Source organism: Podarcis cretensis (assembly GCF_951804945.1).
Source record: "Podarcis cretensis genome assembly, chromosome: 3".
In the NCBI taxonomy this organism is placed as follows: domain Eukaryota; kingdom Metazoa; phylum Chordata; class Lepidosauria; order Squamata; family Lacertidae; genus Podarcis; species Podarcis cretensis.
The window spans coordinates 112,410,007-112,437,586 of record NC_137172.1 but is presented as its reverse complement, the minus strand read 5'-3'; the positions used below and the strand labels follow the sequence as shown (position 1 = coordinate 112,437,586).

Sequence of the window (27,580 nt, the reverse complement as noted above, 5' to 3'; positions counted from 1 at the left end):
CCTGGATTCATCACAGAGGTTTGTCCCATGGAGTCTCATTCCTGCCTTACCTCAAGCTGTTTTTCACAAGCCAGTCCTGGCAGTGTGGGACTTTCAGAATGTCGAAATATCAGAAGCCTTGGCCGGGCTTGGATATGCTTGTTGGTAGGAAACTTCTTTAGGATGGTGAGGTAACCAAATATGAGGGTGCAAGCAAATTCTTGCCACTCATGCCTGCTTAATTGTGGTGTGTTCTGTGAAATGGTAAATGTATTTTTCGCTCCATAGGGCGCACCGGACCATAGGGCGCACCTAGTTTTTAGGGGGGGTGGGAATAAAGAAAAAAAATTATTCCCCCCCCCCCAGCCCTAAAGAGCAAAGAAGGCAAGACAGCAAGTGGGATCCATCCCGCTCGCTGTCTTGGCTTCCTCTTTAGCCACACGCAACCTCTCCAGCCGGGAGAGGCTGCGCGCGGCTTCGTTTTTAGTCGCGGGGCTGGAGCGGGGGAAGCCCGAGCTTCTCCCGACCCCAGCCCCCAGAACAGGTCCAGGAGCGGCGGCAAGATTGCGCGCAACCTCGCTGCCGCTCCCGGAGCTTGCGGGGCTGGAGACGGGCGAAGCCCAAGCTTCTCCCGACCACAGCCCCCAGAACAGGCTGCTATCTGCAAGCCTTTGGAGCCCGGCGGGAACTCCCGTCGCGCTCAGAAGGCTTGCGGATACCTGCCTGAAGCCCGGTGAGGGCAGCAGCAGTTGGCACTGCGCTCCCTGGGGTGCAGGCTGCAGGCTGCTATCCGCAAGCCTTCGGAGCGCTGGGGGAACTCCTGCCGCGCTCATAAGGCTTGCGGATAGCTTCCTGAAGCCTGGAGAGTGAGAGAGGTCGGTGCGCACCGACCCCTCTTGCTCTCCAGGCTTCAGCAAAAGCCTGCATTTGCTCCATAGGATGCACACACATTTCCCCTTCATTTTTGGAGGGGAAAAAGTGTGCCCTATAGAGCGAAAAATAAGGTATGTACGCACTTCTCCATAGCAATATATGAAGAGCCACAGGTTCCTTACTCCGTTCTGAAAATAGAGTACTAAAAACAATAATAAGCACCTCTGCTGGGTCAGGCCACTGGCCCATATAGTCCCCCATCCTGTTCTCACATTGGCCAACCAGATGTCTTCAGGAAACTAGCACAGCAGCTCCCTTCTCCCCTCTCATGGTTTCCAACAACTGGTACTTGGAAGCATTATACGACTTCCAACTGTGGAGCAGCACATGGGTGGGTATGTCTGTGCTATGTACCCAATCAGATTTGGCTCTGTGATGCCATCACTTAAGGCAAATGAAGCCATTGAAAGATACAGAGATGGGGGCCCTTTCCGTGCTTACCATTTATAGTTTAGGGAAGCTTTTAATGTTTAATAGGTTATTGTATTTTAATATTCGGTTGGAAGCCACCCAGAGTGGCTGGGGAAACCCAGCCAGATGAGCAGGGTATAAATAATATATTATTATTATTATTATTATTATTATTATTATTATTATTATCATCAGACATGTGCTGTTTGATGCGGGTAGCAATGTGTTCTTTCTTACAGTAGAAAAAAAAAGTCTGAGAACTAGTTCAACAGCAGTCCTAGTTCTGGCACAAGTGTTTCACAGCCCATGCTAGGCTTACCTTCGTGACGCAGGTGGCACTGTGGTCTAAACCACTGAGCCTCTTGGGCTTGCCAGTCAGAAGGTCAGCAGTTTGAATCCCCATGACGGGGTGAGCTCCTGTTGCTCTCTGTGCACTCTCCGTGCACTCTGGTTTCTGTCACGGTGTTCCATTGCACCAGAAGCGGTTTAGTCATGCTGGCCACATGACTGTCTGTGGACAAATGCCAGCTCCTTTGGCCTGAAAGCAAGATGAGCACCACCACCGCATAGTCGCCTTTGATTGAAGTTAACCGTCCAGGGCAGGGATCATTTACCTTTTTATCTTTTCCTGATGTTTTTAAGAGTGAACCTGCAACTGAGTGTCTGCAGCAGTAACATGCCACTGCTTTTAGGGTGTGTGTACATGTTTCTCCTTTCCACCCTAATGGCAGGTCGTCCCTGAACTGGTAATCATTTCATAGCCATAGTCAGAGCCCTTACATGCACTCAAGTTCTTCCGACCAGTAAGTGTTGGAGTTTTGAGCATGCACACAGGAATAGCCATTCTACAGCTATTTAACTTATTCAGTGCCTAGTATTCTAGAGTACTGACCATGTGGGATTATGGAGAACCTGATTATGGTGACAAATGTTTGTTTTGCAGCTAATCACTGTCACCCTAAGCTGGACATGGACTCTGCACCATCATCTCTATCTGCCATATCTCACTTCCGAACAGAGATGACAAACTGACAGTCAGTCAGAGAGAGGTGGGTTGGAACAGGAATCTCCCAAACCATGCCCACCAACCCACACAAGATGCTTGTCCACATGCCACGCAACTGAAAATATTGATGGTCCATTCAAGTTCTTTCAAAAAAAGGTCTGATTTCTTACAGTAGAAAAAACATCAATGGTTTTTGAATACAGTGGTACCTTCGTTCTCAAACGCCTTGGTACTCAAACACCTTGGTTCCCAAACACTTAAAACCCAGAAGTAAGGGTTCCAGTTTTCAAATGTATCTTGGAAGCCAAATGTCTGATGCATCTGTCAGCTATTGTTTGTGGGGCGCCTGCACCAAACAGAAGCTGCGCCTTTTCAAACATTTCGGAAGTCAAACAGACTTCCAGAACTGATTAAGTTTGGCGCTTTTGTTTTTGCTATTTATTTTGCGTCTTTATTTTTGAGGCTTTTTTTGTTAATTTGTTTTCGTGACTGTGTGGAACCCACTTCAGCTACTGATTGATTGATTGTGTGACTGAGGAAATGGATAAAAGCCCCTCATCCAAACAATGACCATCATCAGTGCAGGTAAGAAAAAAAAATCTGATTTTAATTTTTATCATCTACAATACTCTCTTATCTATTTTATAGTACAGTACATTGATTATTGCTTTCATTTTATGGATCAATGGTCTCATTAGATAGTAAATTTCATGTTAAATTGCTGTTTTATGGGTTGTTTTTAAAAGTCTGAAATGGATTAATCCATTTTGCATTACTTTCTATGGGAAAGTGCACCTTGGTTTTGGAATGCTTTGGTTTTTGAACGGACTTCTGGAACGGATTAAGTTTGAGAACCCAGGTACCACTGCACATTATTCCCAAATATTAGCTGAATGGTGCTGATGTTGCATGACAATGCGTCAGAAAATCTGAAAAACTGTTTTGCTATAAGTGGAAATTTTGGGAAGACAGAGAGAGAGAGAGAGAAATATATGAAAGCAATGTAAATGGACAGGTGTACATTGTCATAAGTGGTGCAGAAAAATCATCAAAAGAAGGAGTTGTTGTTCAACCCTTCTGAAGATGTTCATCAAAGCCAGCGAGTCACTTTAGCTCAGCAACAGTTAATACCACCTATTTTTAAAATAGTGAGCAAAATGAGTTCATTCATCACGTGCCGTGTGGGAGTGCATTGTGATTCCTACGATCCCTCTCCCCGCCCCCAAACTACCTGGAATGTCAAGCTGTCCCCTTTCTCAAGAATTATATCAGCTTTATAAACCTTGTTCTCACCATCAAAAGCTATGTTCCAGCACACACTTTCTGTAAATGCATATTCAGATGAATTGGGACAAGTCATTTGCCCTAAGATGTACCTAAGCTGCAATCTTATTCACACTTACCTGGGAGTCTGTCCTATCAATTTTGGTGGGACTTGCTTCTGCATAGACATAGTCAGGACTGTGCCGCTAAACTAACAATAAGATTAAATATCGGGTGCAAATGTAAGCCTGAGATTAGAGAGATAAAAATTTCCCATTTTCATTTTTCGCTTTCTTGGCTGAGATATAATCTATTTCCTTCGCAGAAATATATTGGGTGTCCTTGAATCATAAACAATATTATATAATTGTCTGCATTTGACAATCTCTGATCAGAAAAGCCTCGCTCCAACCTTGCAATTGAGTCAGAGCTTGCTCTCCTGATAGGGCGTTTAGAGGAATGGTTATGAAACACGCCTGCACCAAGCCAGTTTTCTGATGGAGCGCAAATGTAATTTCCTGAACAGCCAATTTCGGGGGCTTCAGACACAGAAATGCGTTTGATACCCCTGGACAAAACAGAGAGGTATTGAAAAGTAGATATTAAGGCACTTGTGTGTTTTTTTAAAAAAACATTTGGTTTTGATTTGATTTCTCAGGTGCCAGTTTTCATTTGCTGTTTTACAAGCTGGGAATATTGTTACTAAAGCCCATGTTAATGAATTCCCAAAAAGTGAATTGCTTCACTTTCTGTCCATGGTAAACTGGAGCTGTCAGATGCTACCATTTGGAACACAGGAGTTGAAAAGTCAAAGCTGTTTCCTTGTTCTTTTGATTGATGTATTGACTGCCCTGAGAAATACAGCCTCTTAGACAAAAAGAGTGAGATGTGACACAAGGCTAATAGGAAAGGCAGGAACAAAGAGTTTTCCTCCTCGTCTGCAACTTATCAGCTGGTTCAATTCAGCTGCAATATGCTGGGGTATTTGGGTTTTGGTGTTTTCCCCCCCACTCAGAAAAGCCCTAGAGTTTCTCTATGCTTAGTGTGGCACCCTGCCTCTTAAAAAAGAGTGCTCCCAGCAAACACTCCAGCAATTACCGTATTTTCCGGCGTATAAGACAACTGGGCGTATAAGACGACCCTCAACTTTTCCAGTTAAAATATAGAGTTTGGGATATACTCGCCGTATAAGACTACTGTTATGTACTGAAGTTCTCACCCTGGGCCAGCAGGGGGATACTGTAGATAGTTCAGGTCCACATATGCAAATAAGGGATCGAAAGTGACGTTCAGTGATTGGATAGTTACAGAAAATGGTTACTGTTGCGTTCTAGTGGAGCTCTATATAAGCAGGCTGGCTGAACCCTTCAGTTCAGATCTGTTCTGGCCTGTGAATAAACAAGAGCTGTTTGAAGAATCACTGTGTTGTCTGATATGTTCACCCACAACTTAACAACTACCCCTCTTCCAACGCACACCAAATAAAAAACAAAAAACCAGTCTCCAGTACAGCTCGGAAATCCGCTCCACTTCCCAGTGGCCTGGGGTGTGCTTAATGCTGTTGATGGTTCCCTGGCTTTGTGTGAGCCTTTCCATTTCTTTTACTGCGGGGGCTGCTTGGGCTGAGGCAGCGGCCACGTGTCTAGTTGCTGGGGCAATGCGAGGCCGTCATTTTGGACCACCTGGTCTACTACCACGAGCGGTTAGGGTCATTCTGTTGTTGGTGATTGGGGGAGGGGGGCTTCTGGGGCCAATTTTCAAGCGTATTTCTGCTTCATCTAGAGAGCTTGGTGTCCTCTGATTTAATTTGCTGTCCTTTGGTGGGGAGTTGCTGCAGGAGCTGCTGCTGTAGCTGGCATATAAGACAACCCCCGACTTTTGAGAAGATTTTCCTGGGATAAAAAGTAGTCTTATACGCCAGAAAACACAGTAATTCTGCTATAGAAGGGTGCAGGATTATGTCTTGCTTGAAAAGCCAGTAAACTCAACAGAGAGAAAGAGAACATCCCATATTGCTTCTGTAAGTTAGACGTTTACTCCTTGTGTATGGTGGTATGTTGATGGGACATGGGTGGTGCTGTGGGTTAAACCACAGAGCCTAGGACTTGCTGATCAGAAGGTCGGTGGTTCAAATTCCCACAACGGGGTGAGCTCCCGTTGCTCGGTCCCAGCTCCTGCCCACCTAGCAGTTCAAAAGCATGTCAAAGTGCAAGTAGATAAATAGGTACCACTCCAGCGGGAAGGTAAACGGTGTTTCTGTGCGCTGCTCTGGTTCACCAGAAGCGGCTTAGTCATGCTGGCCACATGACCCAGAAGCTGTACGCCGGCTCCCTCGGCCAATAAAGCGAGATGAGCGGCGCAACCCCAGAGTCGGCCACAACTGGACCTAATGGTCAGGGGTCCCTTTACCTTTTACCTTTATGGTGGTATATCAGTGAGATATGCAGTGCTTTTTTCTGGGGGTACTCAAGGGCACGCAGTACTGGCACCTTTCTTTCCCCCCCCCCCAAGAAAAGCACTGGACAAATGGCAATTGTCTGGAAGTAGAAGCAGCTTATTGGGTATGGAGGAGTTGCTAAGCCTTTCCCCCTGACCATAGGGTCACTGTTGTTTACTGGGAGGGAGAGGACAGGGTGGCAGGGAGGACAGCGTCATGCAAAGTCACAGCTTCTTAGGCAAAAAGAGTATTGTGTGACACAAAGCTAACAGGAAAGGCAAAACCAAGTGTTTTCCTAATTGTCTGCACTTTACCAGCTGGTTCAGTTCAATTGGAATAATCACAATTTCATAGCTGATTCAGAATTTGAACCCTGCGCTCTTTATGTCCTAGTCCAACGCACTAACCACTACACCACACTGGGTCACAGTGTAGCCCTTCCAGTTTTATGATTCTGTATTTTAAACTAACTTCTCTTATAGAAATGTATTTATATTTTCTCTCTAATCATTTACATTACTGTTGATCTAGTTCATAATTTTATTAGGCCTCGATAGACTTAGCGAGAGTTCTACCACAACAGGATGTATTCTCTGTAATGCTGAGCCAAAAGGTTCTCCAGGTTCAATTATTGTCTCAAAAACAGTAATTTTAGGAGGTACAAACCTGCCCAGAAAAAATACCTTAGCCCTACATTTTTTGAAGCTGCCTTTGATTCCCTTCTGTTTTCCACCTTGGCTGTTGCTTTGGCAGCATTTTTTTGGTTTCAGTTCTCCTTGAGTACTGGGTGGATTTGATGTCAGGTAGAGTATCAGGGTATGGGACGCAGGTGGCGCTGTGGGTTAAAGCCTCAGCGCCTAGGGCTTGCCGATCGAAAGGTCGGCGGTTCGAATCCCTGCGGCGGGGTGCGCTCCCGCTGCTCGGTCCCAGCGCCTGCCAACCTAGCAGTTCGAAAGCACCTCCGGGTGCAAGTAGATAAATAGGGACCGCTTACCAGCGGGAAGGTAAACGGCGTTTCCGTGTGCGGCTCTGGCTCGCCAGAGCAGCGATGTCACGCTGGCCACGTGACCCGGAAGTGTCTCCGGACAGCGCTGGCCCCTGGCCTCCTAAGTGAGATGGGCGCACAACCCCAGAGTCTGTCAAGACTGGCCCGTACGGGCAGGGGTACCTTTACCTTTTACCTTTAGAGTATCAGGGTATCAAAACACTACATAGCCAATCAGATTTAGTGTCATGCTGCTCTAAGGGAAAATCCAGCCCATTTAACATGAGAGCAACGCTTCCTGTGGTCAATCCTATCAGGGAAGACTCAAAGAATTCAAAAAGATACCGTATTTTTCGCTTTATAGGACGCACTTTTTCCCCTCCAAAAATGAAGGGGAAATGTGTGTGCGTCCTATGGGGCAAATGCAGGCTTTCGCTGAAGCCTGGAGAGTGAGAGGGGTCGGTGTGCACCGACCCCTCTCGCTCTCCAGGCTTCAGGAGAGCCGCAGCGCCAGCCCCACAAGGTCGGGGGACAACAGGGAGTCGGAACGCCGCCATCCCGCTGTCTCCTGATGTGGTTTGGAGGCTGACGGCGGGGAGATGCGTGCTTCTTTCCGCCACCAGCCCCGCAAGCTCCGGGGACAGCTGGGAGGCGCAGCACGTCTTCCCGCTGTCCCCGGACCTGGTCTGCAGGCGGGCGGCGGGGAGAAGAGCGCTTCTCCCCGCTGCTGGCCCCACAAGCGCCTGGGGGGGGGAATAATTTTTTTCTTCTTTATTTCCCCCCAAAAAACTTGGTGCGTCCTATGGGCCGGTGCGTCCTATGGGGCGAAAAATACGGTACATGGCTCTTCCCAGTGAACCTTAGGGGTGTGTGGAATAACCAAAAAGAACATTCTGGAATGACCTTTTCCAAAGCTTGTCCATCCACACAATTTTCACTTAACCTTCCCCTAGTTTTTCACCAAATTTGGTCATCTAAGAGCCAAAGTATGACATAGTTAGATTCTACGCAGTTGTTGCTGTAGTTTCTTTTAAAGTTAGTCGACACAGGAAGTGGAGCTAGTTGGATTGGGACTAAGGCATAAGGGGTGGAGAGCTTTAACCATTTACCCTGGCCGTGATGTCAATCAAAAATCCCCACCCCATGTTAGCAATGAGAAGAAATTCCCATAGGCTCTGATGGAAGCATTTCCCCTCCCATTGTGAATAGCAAGCACGGGGAACCCAGTTCTAATGGGGACCCAATCCAGCTTTGCTGCTTGCACTAGTTATTAACAAAATGGGGGGGGGGGTGGAACCAGCTATGCAACACCATACTATGGAATAAATGTCATGTCTAGTTTGGCCCCAAGTCATTGAGACACGAGTGGAGCTGTGGTCTAAACCACTGAGCCTCTTGGGCTTGCCAGTCAGAAGGTCGGCGGTTCAAATCCCCTCGACAGAGATCCTGTTGCTCTGTCCCAGCTCCTGCCAACCTAGCAGTTTGAAAGCACGCCAGTGCAAGTAAATAAATAGGCACCACTGCGGCGGGAAGGTAAACAGTGTTTCCATGCACTCTGGTTTCTGTCACAGTGTTCTGTTGCACCAGAAGCAGTTTAGTCATGCTGGCCACATGACCCAGAAAGCTGTCTGTGGACAAATGCCGGCTCCCTCGGCCTGAAAGCGAGATGAGCACCGTAACCCCATAGTTGCTTTTGACTGGATTTAACCGTCTAGGGGTCCTTTACCATTGAGGAATGCAGACAAAAACAAGAAAACATTGGAACGAAATAATAATTTAAAGAATCTAATCTTGCAGCACCTGTAAACGTACCTGCAGCAATGTAAGCGATAGATGCAGAAGTGCTTCTGGCAAATTTAATCAAGCCCTCTCTCCCGCTCTGATCAGGATGATTACGGCACAGCCCAGAGCCATCTCTCTGCTGCCTTTTGACACTGATTGACAGGTGCACAGTGGGAGGTTTGAAGCCCTTATTATCTCTTTTCTTTCATCTGCTCTCTCAGAGAAAGACCTTATTATGGGAGTGCTGTACTGCTCCCCCGGCTGCATCAAACTATTTCCTTCAAGAACAATGAAAGAAAGGATTGCGGCTGGGGACTCATCCAGACAAATAGAAAGCAGCAGTATAAACCTGAGATGGGCCGAGTTTTCTGTAAAGCCGTTAGGTGATAGCTACAGACTATTCCTTTTTCAGCACATCTTCAGGAAATTGAAAAGGGTGGCCCTGGAGCCTGCAGGTGTTCCCTCCTGGTTCTCTCAGCTGTGTATGTGTGTGTTTAAATAATTTAGCACTTAATCCAAACTATGGGCCATCACCGCATCACACAAGAGCACAATGAGACCAGGTTGGAGTCTTGAGTCGACTCAGTGCGACTCTCTTCACCTGTGTAATGCCCATTTTGGGGCCTTCCACTGGCAGCGGCTGCCCACCAGCTTAGCTGGCAGATCTGGGTGAAATGAAAGCTTTGCCCAACCCAGTACCATTCAAAGTTCCACCCAGGTACATGTGCATGTCCAGATTGCTCAGTTCCATTGTGGGTCATGGGTAAAGCATTCTTCTAAACCTTCACAAAAATCCAACCCAGAGTTGACTTCAGTTAAATGTACTTGTTATCATGGGGCTTAAGCTTGCTTGGCTCTGTGTTGGGTCGCAGCTGTTATCTTTAGCTCAGTGAACTCCCATTTCTAGCCATCAAGGTTATTAATTTTCTTTCTTTCTTACTGTTTGTTTGCTCTTCTGCTGAGGAATATTCCCACAACACTGCTTCTCGAGAGGGAGATTTTTCTCTAAGCGGTTGAATTTTCTGCATGCAGCGTCTGAGCTATAGTGGATGCCTAGGGCAGCCCTATCATTTAGCAGAATGAGGCCGCTGGAGGGGGGGGCAGTGACAACAGGAGGTTGGAGGGCACAAGAGTTGTATGTGCCATGTGGCCTGCCCTGTGCCTCTGGACTACTGCAATGCGCTTTACACAGGGCTACCTTTGAAGGTGACTCGGAAACTACAACTAATCCAGAATGCGGCAGCTAGACTGGTGACTGGACACCACATAACACCAGTCCTGAAAGACCTACATTGGCTCCCAGTACATTTCCAGGCACAATTCAAAGTGTTCATGCTGACCTTGAAAGCCCTAAACGGCCTCAGCCCAGTATACCTGAAGGAGCATCTCCACCCTCATCGTTCAGCCCGGACACTGAGGTCCAGCTCCGAGGGCCTTCTGGCAGTTCCCTCACTGCGGGAGGTGAGGTTACAGGGAACCAGGCAGAGGGCCTTCTTGGTAGTGGTGCCTGTCCTGTGGAACAACTATCTGATTTTTAGAAGACAACCCTGTATTAGGAAATTTTTGGATGTTTAATGTTTTGCCATTTTTTATGTGCTGTAAGCCACCCAGAGTGGCAGAGGAAACTCAGCCAGATGGGTGGGGCATACATAATAAAAATATTATTATTATTATTATTATTATTATTATTATTATTAACAAGTCTGCAGTCACGTGCAGTGAAGGATGCTGTCCCATTGCCAGTGCTGAAATAGGGTCATATCCACATCATATATTTAAAGCACATTTAACAAACATGATTTTCCTTGAGAATCCTAGGAACTGTAATTTACCCTCACAAAGCTACAACTCCCAGCACCATTACTATTGCTCTTCTTGTTTAGATTTATTACCTGACCTCAGTTATACCATGCTCAATTATACTTAACTCCCAGCTAAGTCAATATAGGATTGCTTCTTGAATGCCTTTGTTTCCTCCTAAGCATAAATAAAAAAAAGGAATGCATTTAATAGAAGAGGGCCAATCGTATCTTACTGCTTGCTGGTATTGAAGAGAGTGAATCCTTTTCTCATGATCTGTTTCCCAATTAAAGAAACGATAACAAAAAACAGTGTTTCCATGCTATTGATTTTTAGACTGTAATCGCATTGGGGCAGAGACCACAGTCTTTACTAAAACTGAGTGCACAGGTATTTTAGAACCACTGACAACACTAAGAATAAGAAGTTCTAATCAGGACTTTGTACAGTATAATAAGCAAACTTCACTATTTATTTATTTGTTTGTTTGTTATTTACTCCCAAAATGTATACACCACTTGACTGTGAAAAAGGGAAAAGTAAAAAAACCCTCAAAGTTCTCCACTAAGCCTTGGATAGGAATATTCACCTACTAGGGCCAGAATTTCCAATCTCAATCTGCATACATGGTTTTAGGACCTCAGAATTTAAGAAGGCAGAATATATAGGGATTTTGATGTATTTTTAAAGCTGCCCAGGTAAAAAGAAAACACAGCCAGAAATGGAAATGGTCATTAAAGAATATCATCATCATCACTATAATTTATTTATTTTTAACATTTACTTTATGAGGTGGTTTCTGTGGGAAGTATTAACACAGATCTTCGGCCTCCTAGAGAAGCACTAGTAATAGGCAGCCTAAATGCAGAAATGCATCGTGATAGTTATCATTTCAAACTGCAAAACCCACAGGATGCTTAACTAATATTTCATGACAGACGGCTCTTGGGTGGTAAACAAAGGGCCTGTGGGCAGGTCCTTCTGCCTGCCTTCCACAAAAAGGCAACAATGGGAACTCAAATCAACACACTCCTCATTGGTGACAATTCCAACACTCCAGCTGGCTCATCATTTACGGAAGGCCTCCTGGTTCTATTTGAAATGCCACTAATTTTTTTGTTCAGTTATTCTGATGGGGGTTGAAAAGATGCCAACTCTTGGGCAGTGGGCAAGGAAGGATTTCAAAAACCTGGTGAGAAAGAAAAAGAATCGAAGCTCTAGGCATGTACGTATCTGTGTTTGAAGACATTTGATTTGGAAAGCAGAGTAGGCGGGAGAGAGATGCCGGAATGCATTTGCCCTCAAAATCCTCCTCCGCAACCTGTTATTCGATACGAGCCAAAAAATCAAGAACAAAAGATATTCAACACCTATTGAACATCAGATGAGCACTTGATATTTGATACTGCACAGCTTGTTGGACAGAACTTGATCATTGGTTGTTGTTGTTTTTTAATTTGAAGAGAGCATGCAGCTCCTCTCCAGTTGCTCGGGTTAGTTAACACAAAATGAGTTGACCATTAGTAAAATATAACGTTATATATATTTTACTAGTGGTCAACTCATTTTGTGTTAACTACCACGAGCAACTGGAGATGAGCTCCATGCTTTCTTCAAATTAAACAAAAAACAAAAAACAAAACAAAAAAATGACAAACCTAGACAGCATCTTAAAAAGCAGAGACATCACCTTGCCAGCAAAGGTCCGTATAGTTAAAGCTATGGTTTTCCCAGTAGTGATGTATGGAAGTGAGAGCTGGACCATAAAGAAGGCTGATCGCCAAAGAATTGATGCTTTTGAATTATGGTGCTGGAGGAGACTCTTGAGAGTCCCATGGACTGCAAGAAGATCAAACCTCTGCATTCTTAAGGAAATCAGCCCTGAGTGCTCACTGGAAGGACAGATTCTGAAGCTGAGGCTCCAGTGCTTTGGCCATTTCATGAGAAGAGAAGACTCCCTGGAAAAGACCTTGATGTTGGTAAAGATGGAGGGCACAAGGAGAAGGGGATGACAGAGGACGAGATGGGTGGATAGTGTTCTCAATGACTAAACAACAACAAAATATAACGTTGGACTTGTAGCATTTGCAAACCCATAAATCATAACCTTTAATGTCATATAGTTGGGTCTCATTGCTTTCAGCATGACTTAGTGTGATACTATACCACTCAGCTCAGAAGTTCAATAGAGTTTCCTCCCAAGTGAGAGACCACAGGACTGCAGCTCTAACGAGGGAGAACTTTTGCTGGAATCCTAGCTATGTGAGAGTATATAAAACATATCTGGCTCCAAAAGAGCTGACTCCTAGCCAGGAGGCCTAATCTGTTCCCACAAGCAAATTTTCATCCTCCTGCCATTGAGACACTGCTCATTTTGGCAGCAGAAACAGAAACAGGTGGAATTAAAAAGGACACAGGACTAGGTTGAAGGAACACCCTGATGGGAATGCAAGGCCCCATCCTGGTTATCAGATTGATGAGACAGTCAGCTGATCTCCATGCGTGTGAACGGAGAACGTCATGCAAGGTTTGGAAGGTCACACCTAATTTTGACCACATTCACTGCTGCCACATGTGGCTCCTGGAGAGTTGACCAAGAGTTAATGCAGCCTTCAAGCCAAAAAATATTAGCCACCCCATCCTAAATATAGGGAAAAGCTGGTACACACACAAAACAATACAAATAGTTTTTGAAAGCCCTCTCAGTTTGCCATGAGGCACAAGGCAATGTTGTTCATAATATATATCGGGGTGGCCAACTCCCAAGAGACCACAATCTCAGGTCAGAGTTGTTAACCTCGGGTTGAGAACTTAATTCATTCTGGAGGTCCGTTCTTAACCTGAAAATGTTCTTAACCTGAGGTACCACTTTAGCTAATGGGGCCTCCTGCTGCCGCCGCACCTCCACCACACATTTTCTCTTCTCATCTTGAAGCAAATTTCTTAACACAAGGTACTATTTCTCGGTTAATGGAGTCTGTAACCTGAAGCGTCTGTAACCTGAGGTACCACTGCATATCATGTAGCCTCTAGTTCCTCATACCTATGGGAAAACTAACTCTCTCTCTCTCTCTCTCTCTCTCTCTCTCTCTCTCTCTCTTGTTCCCTTAGGTATGTGGCACTAGAGGCTAAATTAAATGTTGGGGTGGGAGGTTCTGAATGTTACAGAAACAGTAAGGAATTTTTAACCCATAGCTATCAACGTTTCCCCTTTTTAAAGGGAAATTCCCTTATTCTGAATAGGATTCCTCGCAAGAAAAGGGAAAAGTTGACAGCTATGGTTTAACCCTCTCCCTCCAAGGGCAATGATCCAATTATAATCTCTCTGCCCAGGTTGCTTTCCCCAGGTGTTCTGCTACCCCTTTGAGGCATCAATCATTCACGTCACGTTTCAGAGAGAAATGACAGGGGCTGCCATTTTATCAGCAGTCCAATAAGACACTCAAATTAGTTCACTTATTGTTTCAATGGGAAACAAAAACAAACGAAAAAATGAACTTTTTTTTATTCTTTTGTTTCCATTTCTCCTGAATCCCCCCCCCCAACAGAAACAAACGGGGCTGGTCCATTTCATACCCCTCCCCCAATTCATTTTAAAACTAGCACATATCCCTAAGGGAGGGTAGTAAGGATGAGGAAGTAATAGATACGTATCGGTGTAGAGTCATTCCATAGTATTTTCTCAATCGTACACTTTGTAGAGGAAGACACACTTTCATCAATATGCCTTGATCCCTTCTATTTGCAAACTGGGGTTGATAATAGGTTGCGTTCTGGACAGAAATTACTTGGCAATGGAAAGCCAGGCCTAGCCACACTCTGACATCTCCGACGCACCTACAATTCTTCTGAAGCTAATGCCTTCCGTCAGAAGCAGACTTTTGCTGTGATAATTGTGTGGGTTTCGACATCGCAGTATTTAAAAAGTCACATCTGTACAGAGCCCTCTGTGGCAAGCTTGTAATCTTTATCCTCTTGGTTTCAATGAGTGGTTGGTGAAATTATGTGTAATGAGGCAGCAATGATGTCTAATTCCAGGCCAGTTTGAGTGTGAATCCCCTCTTCACCCCGTGCTGCAAATCTTATAGCCTAGATTTCAATTCAATCTGATTGCGCAGCTTGTGTAAATAATGACATTTTACGAGGAGAGAGGGCTTGGTAACTGTCTGCTGCCCAAGGTAACGCAGATATCACATTACCGTGGTTGAGAATTTGTTTAAAAATAAAGCACACACAGCACCTTTTTTAAAAAATTGCTTTTCCCTTACATGGTCCCTGACTTTCCTTTGACAATTTAAAAGGAAAGAGTTTTAAATTAACAAATGATGCTTCCAGCAATAGTGCCATATCTGAAAAGCGTGTCCTGTCTTTTTCTTTTAAAAGTGCTTGGAGTAACATGGAGAAAGTTAGAACTTTCTCAAGTATAGTACAATATACAGTGGTAACTTGGTTCTCAAATGCCTTGGTACTCAAAAGACTTGGTTCCCAAATGCTGAAAACCCGGAAGTAAGTGTTTTCAAACGTTTTTCAGAAGCTGAACTGTCAGCTATTGTTCCCAAGGCACCTGCAGCAATCAGAAGCTGTGCCTTGGTTTTTGAACATTTCAGAAGTCAAATGGACTTCTGGAACAAATTAATTCCAAGAACCAAGGTACCACTGTATTTGGCGCTTTTGTTTTTGCTATTTATTTTGTGTTTTTGTTTTTGAGGCTTTTTCAGTTAGTTTGTTTTTGTGACTGTGTGGAACCCAGTTCAACTACTGATTGATTGATTGATTGATTGATTGATTGATTGTGTGACTGTGGAAATGGATAAATGCCCCCCATCCAAACAATGACTATCAGTCATTAAATTAAATTTTAATTTTAATCATTTACAATACTTATTTATTTTATAGTACAGTACATTGATTATTGCTTTCATTTTATGGATCAATGGTCTCATTAGATAGTAAATTTCATGTTAAATTGCTGTTTTAGGAGTTGTTTTTAAAAGTCTGGAACGAATTAATCCATTTTGCATTACTTTCTATGGGAAAATGCGCCTTGGTTTTGGAACACTTTGGTTTTGGAACGGACTTCCGGAACAGTTTAAGTTTGAGAACCAAGGTACCACTGTAGATCCAGATTGTATAACTAAAATCAAGGGGAGAGGTTGGCCATGACTGAAGTTCTGTTGATTTCAATGGGAACCAATGGAAGTAGCTAAGTCTGTTGCTGATCCACCCTTAACATTTTGTGGATTGCTCATTGATAAAGGTCTGGGCACAGAAGGAAAGTGGAACTGTTGAAATGGAAGCTTAGGTGAAATGCAGAATAACTTGCAGGCAGCATTCCCCATTCAGCTGCCCTGAATCTTGAGATGCTTTATCATCTTTGGTGATTGTGCTGCTACTGTTTCACTTGGAAAAGTTCATGGAATAAAGTTGTCCTCTTGGGCATCTGTGAGCATTGGCCATGATGACTGGATCTGATAAGAAAAGCTGGAGCACAATATCCCCTGGAGGCCACCACTGTCCTAAAGCTTCCATTGTATTTCTGTAAAATGGACTAGTCTCCCGGATGTGTTATGAGGGTAAAAAAAGGGGGGGTTAAAGACCCCTGGACAGTTAAGTCCAGTCCATGAGGGTTGGAGCACTCATCTCGCTTTCAGGCTGAGGGGGCTGGCCTTTGTCCACAGACAGCTTTCCGGGTCATGTGGTCAGCATGACTAAACTGCTTCAGGCCATAATGGAAATCAGAGCGCATGGAAACGCCATTTGCCTTCCTGCCGCAGCAGTACCTATTTATCTACTTGCACTGGCGTGCTTTCGAACTGCTAGGTTGGCAGGAGCTAGGAAATAATAATAATAATAATAATAATAATAATAATAATAATAATAATAATAATAATAAATTTATATCCTGCCCTCCCCAGCCGAAGCCGGGCTCAGTTTACATAAAATCACAATCAATTAATTGAAATGCATTCTAAAATCAATTCAAAATCAAATTAATGGCAACCATTGGGCTAGAGTTCTATGTGGATTACCGAAGGAGGGGGTCAGACTGTGCCTTGGTCAAAGGCCTGGTGGAACAGCTCCATCTTTCAGGCCCTGTGGAAAGATGTCAAGTCCCACAGGACCCTAGTCTCTTGTGACAGTGCATTCCACCAGATCGGGGCCACGGCTGAAAAAGCCCTGGCTCTGGTTGAGGCCAGCCTAACATCCCTGTGGAAAGAGCAACAGGAGTTCACCACATTGCATGGATGCAAACCGCCAACCTTCTGATTGGCAAGCCCAAGAGGCTCAGTGGTTTAGACCACAGCGCCACCCATGTCACAAACTAGGGCTGCCATTGAACTAGTTCTCAGATGTTTCAAAAACTCCACCCCCTCCCCTAAAGGCAAAGAAAAGCTGATTTACGCAGGTGATCAAATTTTAAATTTTAAGGCTTCAAATGCAGGTGGCAATGGTGTTTCTGAATTCTCCCTCATATGACAAATCTAAGAACACAAGGAATGACTGTACAGTGCATTGGGCCATTAATCCATCTAACTCGCTACTATCTCTTCTTCAGGGTTATGGCCAGGGGTTTCAGTTGTACTTGCAGATGCCAGAGACTGAACCTGGGACGTTCTCCAAAGCATATGCTCTACCACTGAGGAAAGAGATGTATTATAATCTTCCCCATACACAGTTTAGGGTTTTTATGTGGGAAAGGATTAAAAAAATATGGAGGGGAGGGAGCAGCGTGTTGCTAAGAACTGCAACTTAATGTTTCACACCTGGGAGATACGTTACAGTTTCCAAAGCAACGGTTGCCTTCAGTCACAGACTGGGTCAGTTTGCCCTGGGTTATTGTGCCGATGCCTGCATGCATCGTAAAATGATGTAGAAGCCATCATTTAAACAGAGCTTTTCTCCTGGAACTAGTTATCTTGCTCCACTGCTTAAAAACATTAAAAACAACTAAAAAAAAGCTTCTGATGCACAGGATCAGAGCAGGGAAACAACCCTTGGTCCTCCAGATGTCGATGGAACACAATTCCTGCCATCGCTGACTATCGCCCATTCTGGCAGGGGCTGATGCAGTCGGTGTCCAATTAAATACGAAGGGTTGCAGCTAAGCTACCCCAGACTGCGGCTTGAATGACATAGGCCTAACTGTTCCAGTGAGGCAGCTAAGTGTTGCAGGGAACACAAAACAGAGAGCTCTGAGGCAAAATGCATTTATACTGATATATTTAGTGTAGCAATGTGGGTGGCACTGTGGGTTAAACCACAGAACCTAAGGCTTGCCAATCAGAAGGTCGGCGGCTTGAATCCCCGCGAGGGGTGAGCTCCCTTTGCTCAGTCCCTGCTCCTGCCAACCTAGCGGTTCGAAAGCACATAGTGCAAGTAGATAAATAGGTACCGCTCCAGCGGGAAGGTAAACGGTGTTTCTGTGCGCTGCTCTGGTTCACCCGTTGCTCGGTCCCAGCTCCTGCCCACCTAGCAGTTTGAAAGCATGTCAAAGTGCAAGTAGATAAATAGGTACCACTCCAGCGGGAAGGTAAACGGTGTTTCCATGCGCTGCTCTGGTTCGCCAGAAGCGGCTTAGTCATGCTGGCCACATGACCTGGAAGCTGTACGCTGGCTCCCTCAGCCAGTAAAGCGGAATGACCCCAGAGTCATCCTTGACCGGACCTAATGGTCAGGGGTCCCTTTACCTTTTATTTAGTGTAGCAAAAGTGTTAATGGACAGAGGCCATGTTGCCACGTGTATATGCAGGAGCGACTGGCGGTGAGGACGCAACAGTTATGACCCCCCCTCCCACCGACAGCAGTGTCACTGCTACTTACCAGGACAGGGGGGCATAAAATTCAGAAGGCAAAGTAAATCCCTGTGTTTGCCTGGGGGTCCATAGGGTGAGAGGGGTTCCTCATGGGGGGAGGGAAATGGGCTCCCCGCCTTGCCTTTCTCCTGCCCCCTACTCTATCCTAGCAAGCAGCAGCAGCACTGCTGCTGCTCAGAGTCTGGCTATCTGCCACCACCACGTTGTCAATTTCTGTGTATATCTACGGCATCAGCATTATTATTATTATTATTATTATTCAAAAAAAATTATTAAATTTTCACAATTATAACAAATACAACAAAACAAAAAAGAAAAACAAAAACAGAGAAACATAAGGAAGAGAAAAAACAATACATTACAATACTAAAAAAACAACAGAACCAAAACCACAACAGTAAAACACGTAATCTTTATCCCATATCCCTTGAAAACCGAATTTTGTTTACATTGTTAATTGACTTCCTCAAATCCCTCCCTTCTGAATTTCCTTGTATCTGAATGTAACAGATTTCCAATATCATTCTTAAACAAAAATATTTCCAACTATTATCTAACTTACTCACTTTTCTTACTGTTCTGAATCCCGTTTATTTAATTAAATCCTAATTTAACCCTAGGCCTATTTGGTACTTTCAAGTGATTTCTAATTTTTTATATTATGGTATCAGCATTATTATTATTGACTGATTGATTGCCTGCTAAGCACCAACTCAAGGCTACATACACTAAAGATAATGAAAAGCACCATACTCGTTTCAACAACATAAGATTAAAAACAACAACAACAACAGCAAATTCATTTAAAACAAAGCTAAAACCATACAAAGTTGCCACTCATGGCAAAGACCCATTTATCCAGCCAGGAAAGTCTGCTATAGCAATGTCTTCAATGGTTTCTGGAAAATGCCAGTAGTGGACTACTGTTCTTTTCTTAACATTCCACAGAATCGAAGTAGCTACTTTTAAAAGCCCTGCTCACAGTTACTGTGGAGTGGGCTTAGGAGAGCTTTATAACTTGCAGAGAAAACTGTCCTGCAGGCTGCAGTGATCTGCTGGGTGCATAGGATGAGCTCTCAAGTAAGGTTAAAAAAAAGTAAAGGACCCCTTGATGATTAAGTCCAGTCAAAGGTGACTATGGGATTGTGGCGCTCATCTCACTTTCAGGCTGAGGGGGCTGGCCTTTGTCCACAGACAGCTTTCCAGGTCATGTGGTCAGCATGACTAAACCACTTCTGGTGCTATGGGACACTGGGAAACCAGATTGCATGGAAACACCGTTTACCTTCCTGCCGCAGCAGTACCTGGCGTGCTTTTGAACTGCTAGGTTGGCAGGAGCTGGGGCAGAGCAATGGGAGCTCACCCCATCGTGGGGATTCAAACCACCAACCTTCTGATTAGCAAGCCCAAGAGGCTCAGTGGTTTAGACCACAGCACCACCCGCGTCCGTGATCTCTCAAGTATCCTGTGCCTTACACGTTAGTACCAATTCCTTGAACTTGCCCTGGTGGCAAATTGGCAGCCAGCAGAAATCCTTCAATAATGTGTTATAAACTGCTGATTGTTTTCCCCACAAGCAACCCAGCTGCTGCCTTCTGCCCCAGTTGCCGCCTCCAGACCACCTCCAAGGGCAGCCCCACCTAGAGTGTGTTGCAGTAATCCAACTGAGAGGTTACCAGCACATGAACATGTGCGGTCAAGCTAACCATGAACAGCTGTAGCTTTTTTTCTACCAATGGAAGTTGGTAAAAGGTACACTAAAACATGTGGAAGGCATGGTGAAAGCAGCTGTAAATGATCATTGTGATTCATGTGGCTGAGTCTGATGGAGGCCAAAGACTGGCCTAAGATGAAAAACAGTGCTTCAATGATGTTCTTCAGATGTACTCTAGCCCTCCTCGAAATCCTGAATTGTCAGACATATACTGGCAGCAAATCGAACACTTGCTAAAGATCTCCAGTCATGTTCTTCTCTGCTGGCTCCACTGTTTGCAACCACTGCCACCTCTTCCCCCTGTATTTTCCTTCTCCTGTGACTGGGGTAAGCTGGTGGCCCAACAGCAGGATACTCCATTAGCCTTTCCCTAGTGAGGAGAGGATGCAACCATGGTGGGAAAGAGGGGCAATCCATGGGGAGGGACAAGACTGAAAAACTTCAGTTAGTGAAATATGCTCAGAGTCGAGTGAGGATTTCATGCTCTTTTTCAGCTCATAGTAGTGAGGAATGGAAGTTCCCCCGAAATGTCTGCTTTATATACATTATTTACACAATGGGCCCCAGGTGATTGGCTAATTCCGGGATTCTCCTGTAGGTCAATCAGGTTGCAGATTCACTTCCGCCTGGAGTTGGATTGGGTGGCTCCTGTGGACCAATCAGACTGCTGCATTCTGGATTCTATTGTTCTAGGACCAATCAGACTGCTGCGTTCTGAATCCTATTGTTCTAGGACCAATCAGACTGCGGCATTTTGGATCCTATTCAACTCAGCACATAACAGCTAGGAACATTGGAAGCTGCCTTGTACTGAGCCAAACCATTGGTCCATCCTGCTCAGTATTATCTATGGCCCTTCCCCAGTTTACATATCTGGATATTTGTTTGTTCAGGTTTAGGGGCGGCCTCAGCATGCAATGAAAAACAGAGAGGAATATTGACTTAGAAGGGCATTTCACCGTCTCCAAAAGGCAAAACTATAACTGAAAAGACTGCTTACAAACTACTGGTTAGATAGCAGCTGGCTGGAAGTAAATAAGAGCCCTGACACATGCAGCAGTTATTCACTGTCAGCTCCCAAAACCATAAAATAAAAAAATACTCAACTCATGATTTGGAGCAGTAGAGATTGCATTTTTAAAAAAAATGGTCTTTTAGTTTGACCTCATGCTGAAATAATAGTATTTATAGTGCAATCTTATAATTTTCCTATCTTAAATTTGGTTCGCCACATTTCTGCCTATATTTGCATTTTTAAATTTAAAAAGTCTGCATGAAAATTCACATGCATCCTCATGCTCATTTATCCTAATACACACATTTTCTTTTGGAAAGTGCATTTCTGCTTGCACTTTCTCATCAGTAAAACTCACTTTTGTATTTTCACTAATTTTGATGTAGGTGTGGGCACTTTTCATTGCTCTACACAGTTCTGGACCAGTGCAGATTTCAAAGGAGCGCTGCCTTTCAGTACATGTGGTGGCCTAGAAATTGTGACTTTTGTAGACCAACATTAAAATGTGTCCCAAATGAGTTTCTTCCCCATTTTTACTTGAGAACAGGTCCCATTTTGTTTGACAGGGCTTAGTCCCAGGTAAGTGGCTATGGCTTTGCAGCCTTAAAGTTTTTGTTGCGAAACTGAAGGGTAAAAGAAACTTACCTTGTAAACAAAAAGTTAAGTATTTCAAGATTCCTGGTCCTTATCTCCTACATCCATGTGGAATCCCCTCTACAGCTGTTGCATCTGAAAGGAGCATTGATGGGGAAGGAGAAACCACATGGGAAAATAATTAAGGAGGTACCAGAAAATCCATCATCATAGTCCCTCAGCTCTGGACTTTAAGACATATTCCAAGACATCTGTCAATCTCCTAGCTCTACGAGGGTGAAATTCGGGGTAGTAGCAGTGGTCCATATGCAGTGGTATTAAGAAGAAAAACGGCCCAGGGTATTTTTGTAGGATGGGTGATTTTAAATCTACCTCACAGGAAAGAGAACTATGTAGGCCATCTTGAATTCCTTGGAAAAACGGTGAGATACACCGTATCTTTGGAAGAATGTAGTGGTTATCAGCAGTGGCGTGCAATGATTTTTTGGGGGGTAGGTTAGAGACAGGGGTGCCAGCTTGCAAGGGTGATGGGGGGGGCAGACATCATGTGTGTTACATCACGACATCCTGATCACAGATTTGAAAATAAGGAACCAGCAGCCTCGAAAATAAGGGATCAGCAGCCAAAATAAGGGATTATTTTATTATTATTATTGTTGTTGTTGTTGTTGTTGTTGTTATTCTTTCTTTCTTTTTTCCCCCCACCATGTGTCCCCGCTCCAGACAGACCTTTGCCCCGGCAAGGGTGAGTGGGCCGTCAATGACATATCCATCCAATTCCGAGCACAGGTATGTTCAACTTCTGAGCCCCTGTGAGCCAAAGGCAGAAAGCCCAGCCAGCAGCCAAACGAAGCCTCAAGCGGTGGTTCCCACAGCGCAGCAACCCAGCAAAGGGGATGCAGCAAGGAAAACCACCGTCACCTCTCCACTGGGAAGCACTGAGCAAAGGTGAGTCCCCAGGCAATGCGGCCGATTTGATTGGCACAAAGCATGCAAGCTCCACCCCCCAGTCGTTCTTAGACTCCTTACTGGGTGAGCAATGCAGCCAAGCAACACAGTTGGAGCCTCCCTCCTCTCTGGCCGGCAGGGAGGGAGGGAGAGGAGCTGCTTCCTTTGAAACCCGGGAAATTTATGGGATATCATCAATCCGGGACAGCAGCGGGACATGGTGCTGGGATAAGGGAGTTTCCCGCCAAATAAGGGATGGTTGACAGCTATGATCCTGATGTTTTGGGTGTGAGTATAGGGACCGCTTACCAGCGGGAAGGTAAACGGCGTTTCCGTGTGCGGCTCTGGCTCTGGCTCTGGCTCTGGCTCTGGCTCTGGCTCTGGCCAGAGCAGCGATGTCACGCTGGCCACGTGACCCGGAAGTGTCTCCGGACAGCGCTGGCCCCTGGCCTCTTAAGTGAGATGGGCGCACAACCCCAGAGTCTGTCAAGACTGGCCCGTACGGGCAGGGGTACCTTTACCTTTACCTTTTATAGTGTCTCCCTCCCTATGCCAGGCAGAATTTTCCCAGGCTTTGGGAAAGGGGCTCCGGGACTTAATACTTTAATACTCTGATTTACAGGGAACATTTAGGAGACTAGCCTAGTCCCCCTAGTACACTTCAGCATTCACATATCTAAACAGGAAAACAAAACACCAGTAGTTGTAAATGGGAGATATGCTTAGGCCTTGCTTGCATGCTCTCCCTCACAAAAGGCTGAAATGGTGCCCCTAGCTTTGCAACTTGTGAACCAGTTGATGAAGCTGGGAGAGTCAGCCATAATAAAAAAAAAGGATGTGGAACACATGCCAAATGGAGAGGCTCCATTGACATTCAAGTGGCGGCAAACCAGCTTGCCGTTATCACTGTTAGATTTGGCTTCTCTCCTTGCTTATGTACACCCCATGCGCTTCCAAAGCTGGCATTGGTTGGCAAAGGCCCCCATCCACCTGCCTCTCTATGTACACGCTGTACTGTCAACAACAACCATAACAACAATCAGGCACAAATCTGCTCAGTTGTCCATTCGTTCTCCTCAATTTTTATATGATTCCTGCATTTTGACTCTCAAATTTGCAGCTAGACTTGATTGAGCTAGAAATGAAGTACAGCCGTACATTGGTTCTTGAACTTAATCCATTCTGGGGGTCTGTTTGACTCCCAAAATGGTTTGAAACCCAAGGTGTGGCTTCCGATTGGCTGCAGGAGCTTCCTGCACTCAGTCAGAAGCTGCGGAAGCAGCATTGGACGTTCGGCTTCCAAAAACCATCCACAAACCGGAACACTCACTTCCAGGTTTGTGGTGTTCAGGAGCCGATTTGTTCGGGAGCCAAGCTGTTCCACTACCAAGGTACCACTGTACATCTTTTCAGTGGTCTTCAGAGGACACCATTTTAGATGGACGGGTCTGAAAAGACCCCTGCCAGAGCATCTGCCTACTGATGTGCAGAGAATACTGAGATGGACCAATGATCTGGATCAGAGCAGATGATGCTACTTCAAGCCTACTCTTTGAATTATTCATTCTATACTTTTCAAAGGGACAAAACAAAAACTCCCAGAAAAGGTGTTTCCGAGCACATTTTCAAAGTGCAACACCCCAGGCAGAAGAGTCTGGCTCCCGTTTAAAAAAATGCATATGCTTAAACAGAATGTGAAGAGATATTATTTGAATAACCCTTCAAAGGAGGTGTTATCCTTCAAATGAACAACAACTTTCTCTCCTTGCAGAGGGCCTCTTTCCTTCACCAAGATTCAGGGATGATTTCACACGTGAAGAGTGTTGCTGTATACTGACTTCCTAGACCAGGGTCAAAGTGCCTGTGGTCCTCCAGGTGTTTCTGGACTCCAACTCCCATTGTGACCAATGGTTAATGGGAGTTGTAGTCCAGCCACATCTGGGTGGCAGTAGGCTCCCCATACCCTTTCAGACAACAGCAAACATGAGCAAGCTGAAGAATGGCTTCTGTCCTCCAAGTTGTTATAAACTGAGTATACAGTAAATAGAACTTCAATATTCGTAGGCTCAGTTGATTCGGGTTGAACAGTATCGTCTCAGTGGATAGCTTTCAGCCTATCCCTACTCTGGAAGGGCAAGACTTGAACCAATGGCTTCACGTTACAAGAAATGAGATTGGACTAGGTCAGGCATAGGCAAACTTGGCCCTCCAGATGTTTTGGGACTACAACTCCCATCATCCCTAGCTAACAGGACCAGTGGTCGGGGATGATGGGAATTGTAGTCTCATAATATCTGGAAGGCCAAGTTTACCTATGCCTGGACTAGATGAACCTTGGGTTCCCTCCAGCTCTACAATTCTATGATTCTATGACTCTAGGAACATTAATCACCCTTGCCTAGAAGTTGCTATTGGTGACCTAGGCTGCAATTCAATAACCACATCGCCTGGAAGCGGTAAGCCTCACTGAAATCAATGGAGCTTACTTTTATTTATTTTATGTATTAATTTTTCTATACCGCCCTTCATCCAAAGATTTTTGGGTGGTTCACAGAATAAAACCACGAAGTACATAATAGTAATAAAAAGGTAAAGGTCCAGTCATGGGCGACTCTGGAGTTGCGGTACTCATCTCACTTTATTGGCTGAGGGAGCCGGTGTACAGCTTCCTGGTCATGTGGCCAGCATGACTAAGCCGCTTCTGGTGAACCAGAGCAGCGCATGGAAATGCCATTTACCTTCCCGCCAGAGCGGTACCTATTTATCTACTTGCACTTTGACGTGCTTTCGAACTGCTAGGTTGGCAGGAGCAGGGACTGAGCAATGGGAGCTCACCCCGTCGCAGGGATACGAACTTCCGACCTTCTGATCGGCAAGTCCTAGGCTCTGTGGTTTAACCGACAGCGCCACCTACGTCCCTAATAATAATAATAATAAGCCACCCACATCCCACAAACATGCAAAAACATATGTTTATTTATTAGATTTGTATACCACCCTATGCCTGTAGATCTCAGGGTGGCTCAGAACTGTTAATCAGCCAAAGGCCTGGTTGAAGAGGAATGCCCAAAGATGTACCGTATTGGCCTGAATATAAGCCACATCCAAATTTAAGCCTCACCTTTAAAATTCAAGGGGGGGGGGAGAGAAAAAAAGACAATACTCAAATATAAGCCACTCCCTTAAAATTCTGCAGGCACTCACACCGGTAAATGGCAAATGTAGAAGAAAATCCTACAGGTATTAGAGAGGACCCACAAGTGGGTTAAACACCTGTTCGTCGCACTGTAAATGCAAATAAAAAATCAATACTGCACTGTAAAAAAATGGGGAAAGTGGTGAATGACATTAGAATTAATTGCACAACAGTCTCAAGCTCACAAATCAGCAAAAAAACATTTTTTTTGTTCCATTTTACCATATGTCTTTTTCAGCAGCGATATTGTAAAAGCCAATTTTTGTAAGGTTGAGAATTTAAGCCACACTTTAACTTTTCATGGTCAGAATTTAGAAAAAAGGGTGGTTAATATTCAGGGCAATATGGTATAGTGAATGTGTCAGCCGAACCTCCCTGGAGAGTGCATTCCACAAACAGGGAGCCACTGCAGAAAAAGCCCATTCTCATGTTGCCACCCTCTGGAACTTCTGAGCATACATGCATAAGATTATGCTGTTAAAATTGTAACAGGTCTACTGAATAGAACTAGCATTCTTTCTACACCAGTGATTCCCAATTGGTCGTCTGTGGACCCCAGGGGGCCCATGTAACCCACCCAGGGGGTCTGTGGCACCATTCACAAAACCAAAACTACCATAGAGATATCTTCTTCTTCTTTTCAAAAGAGGGGGTCCATGGCTTGGCTTTGAAAAGCAGTGGGTCCGTAGTACTTATCTAGACATTGGCCAACAACAACAACAACAACAACAACAACAACAACAACAATTTATTATTTATATCCCACTCACCCATCTGGCTGGGTTTCTCCAGCTACTCTGGGCAGCTCCCAAAAGAATTAAAAGCACAACAAAACATCAAACATTAAAAACTTCCTTAAACAGGGCTGCCTTCAGATGTCTTCTAAAAGTCAGATAGTTGTTTATTTCCCTGGCGTCTGATGGGAGGGCACCACTACCTCTGCCTGGTTCCCTGTAACCTCACTTCTCGCAGGCAGGGAACTGCCAGAAGGCCCTTGGAGCTGGATCTCAGATACTTCCAGGAATTCTACTGGGTATGAGGGCAACATGTCACTTACACTGGGTATTCTTTGGAAACTGGTATTTGCTGCCCACTGATTGACCCTCTGTAAGTGTTTTTCTAATCCTGTTTTACAAGCCACCTAACCCTGCAGCCATCATCACAGGGGATGGAGAAAGGATTCATGCCCTGCTTATGGGCTTCTCAAGGACCATCTGGTTGGACGTTGCCTAAACAGAATGCTAGCCTAGTTCTTTGGTCTGATCCACATGAATGGAAGAGCCATAGCTCCATGGCAGAACATCTGCTTTGCATGTCCTGATTCAATCCTTGAGGTCTTCCAGAAGGGTGGGAAAGACTCCATCTCTGAAACCAGTCAGTGAAGACAATACTGAGCTAAATAGACCAACTATCTGACTCAATATAAGCTAGCTTCCTGTAATCCTATATGTTATGGCAGTGAATTTCCTACATTAACTACGAACTTCTCTTTCTGGCATGGTTACTCAGTGATATAATGCTAATTTATACAACTCATAAAGGAAAGGCAGACACATTTTACACTCTACAAATGCAAAATAATATTAATGATTTTAAAAATCCTTGAGGTATCCCAAGTCCAGGGCTAACCTCTTGACCCTGATAATCACTTCTGGGCAGAATCCTAGCTGCACTCATATTATGCTACTTTATTCCAGTTTTTA

The 27,580-nt window shown here is 44.8% G+C and overlaps 1 protein-coding gene across 4 annotated transcripts in view; it reads right to left on the bottom strand.

The window, feature by feature from the left end:
• PAK5 (p21 (RAC1) activated kinase 5) overlaps positions 1 to 27,580 on the bottom strand; it is a 130,262-nt gene that overhangs the window by 75,478 nt on the left and 27,204 nt on the right. For 2 of the 4 annotated variants that reach the window (XM_079969807.1, XM_079969809.1), the window contains exon 2: positions 21,785 to 21,868. The exons of the other annotated variants lie outside the window; for them this stretch is intronic. The gene's annotated coding sequence lies outside the window, so the exon portion shown is untranslated. The remainder of the gene's footprint in view (positions 1 to 21,784; positions 21,869 to 27,580) is intronic. 4 annotated transcript variants of the gene reach the window in all.